Below are 2,570 nucleotides of genomic sequence, written 5' to 3'. Positions count from 1 at the left end.
AGATCTCATTGCCATTTTTAGAGAGAATAAAAGATTAAGCAGGGTTTTGTCATGTCTGTACTAGTGACATTTTGGACCAGATAAGTCTTCATTGGGACAGCTCTCCTGTGCATTATAGGCTATTTAGCAGCATCCTTGGCCTTGACTTACCAGATGTCAATAGCACCCCTGTAAGTCAAGACAACCAAGAATGTCCAGGCATTGCCGAGCGTTCCCTGGATGGCAAAATCACCCCCAGTTAAGTGTCATTGCGTTAAAGACACATGTTAAATGACACCATGAGGATACAATCAGCCAACTCCCAAATGTGGGAAACTCTCCAGGACAAATGATACACTTTCTACAACAAATAAATGTTATGGCGGGGGGGGGGGGGGGAGGAGTTATGTTATAGACTTGAAGGTAGTTAAGAAAATTGTCAATCAAATGCCAATTTGAACAAACCATGAAAAGACATTTTGGACACCACTGGGGAAAACCAAACATACAAGATAGGTACTATATGATATTAAAAAATTATTGTTAATTTTGTTGGGTATGATAAGATATTGTAATTATATATTTTTTAAATACTCATATGATAAACACATTAAAGTATTTTTAATTACAATGGTATTTATCTACCTTTGATTTAAAATATTCAAGCCAAAAAACTTCAGGGGTGAGGAAATAAGAATTTGAAAAAGTTGATCGTTGATGACACTGACTGATGCATACGAAGGACTTCATTCTGCTCCTCTCTTTACTCTTGTGGATGTTTTACATTTTTCATAACAAAAGGATAAAAATAATGTAAAATTGAAAAGAATAAAATGAAAGAGTGGGAAAAGGTCTTTTGCTTCTAGTAATGGTGGGTTAGGTAATTTAAAACAACTCTTCCACTAAGGACAACAAAAATTCTCAATGAAAGTGTTTGGATTTTAAAAGCATCAAAAGGTAAAAAGTTATTGCCTTAAAATCTTACATAGTGATGTATACCAATTATTTCTCAATAGAACTGGGAAGCGGGGGGAGTTAAAAAGTTAGTGCGGACTAACCAGATCGAAGTTTAGGAAGGCAAGAACCCAGAGAGATAAGTCATGCATGCAAAGCTGCTTTTGCCCTGAGAGTTTTTGTTTATTTGTGTACATGTTTGTTTGTGTTGGCTGCTCCTGAAGGAACAACTGAGAAATTGCTTAGCAGCAAAGCTGAAATTCCAGCACCCCTATGGGAAGCAGAGAACAATATTCATGACCCAGGACCCACCCAAGGGGAGAAGTCCAACACCCTTCCACACTTTAATTGGACCCTGAAGTTTTACTTTCTAAAGGTTTAGGAAAACCAGAAATAAACTTCCACCTAGAACTGCAGTATGAGTCGAAGTGACCTGTCCAGGGAACCTCCAGCCTTGAAGGAAATGAGGTGGTCCTGGGCTAGACCCAGGAAGGTGACATAGTCCTAGGTCTCTTAATATTTCTATAAATAATTTTTCAAAAGTAATGTCTATGGAGAGTCATAAGTAACAACAGAAAATAGACCCACAAAGACTCGAGCTTTGAGAACTATCATACACTGGCCATGCAATATCTGTGATTGAAACAATGAAATACAAATTTGAAAACATTTGCATGACCAAGAAACTATAAAAGTTACATCATGGATTTGAAAAAGAGTCAAAAAGAACTTCTGGAATTGAAAAATTCAATAACCCAGATTACGAACTCATTGGATATGTTTGGCAATAGATCAGATACAACAGAAGAGAAAATTAGTGACCTGGAAGATAGAGAGGAAGACTGAAGCACAGAGAGATAAAAAGATGTAAAATAAAAAATACATATAGAAGAGACATATAGAGGACAACAAGGTCAAATAACATATAAATGAAGTCCCAAAAGAAGAAGAGAGAGAGAATGGTTTAGAGAATGTTTGAAGAGATGACTGAGAATTTTCCAGAACCGATAAAAATCATCAAACTACAGATTCAAGAAGCCAAATAAAGCCCAACCAGGATGAATACAAAAAAGTCAGCATCTAGACACATCATGGAAGAGCCAGAAAACCAGAGAAAATATGAAAATCTTTACAACTGTCAAAGAAAAAAGAATATTACCTTCAACAAAATAGGTTGACAACTGATCTTCTCAACATCAGCAATGGAAGTCAGAATGCAACGGAACAAAACAGTGTGCTGAATGAAAATAAGAGCCAAACTGTAATTCGATACCTGGCAAACACAGCCTTCAGGAATTAAGGTAAAATAAAGATATTTTCAGGAAAAAAAAAAAAGAAAAGAAAACTGGCTTTTATTTCAAACAAAAACTGAGTAAACTCCAAGCACAAAAGCGATTCCTCATAAAAGGAAGGAATGAAGAACAAAAAAGAGTAAATAAGTATGAATATCCAAATGAAAACTAGCTGTGTAAAATAACAATAATAATGTTTTATAGAATTTTAAATATAGAGAACGTGAAAATAGATAATTACAAAAATATGTAAATCTGGAAGAGGTAAAAGAAATCTAAGTGTCCAGTGGTCTTTGCATGGTCCAAAAAAATGATAAAAGTACTAATTTATATTAGACTTTAATA

Source organism: Pteropus vampyrus, unplaced genomic scaffold, assembly GCF_000151845.1.
Source record: "Pteropus vampyrus isolate Shadow unplaced genomic scaffold, Pvam_2.0 Scaffold60, whole genome shotgun sequence".
Taxonomy (NCBI): Eukaryota; Metazoa; Chordata; class Mammalia; order Chiroptera; family Pteropodidae; genus Pteropus; species Pteropus vampyrus.
The sequence above is the reverse complement of the archived record's forward strand: the minus strand, read 5'-3'. Positions refer to the sequence as shown.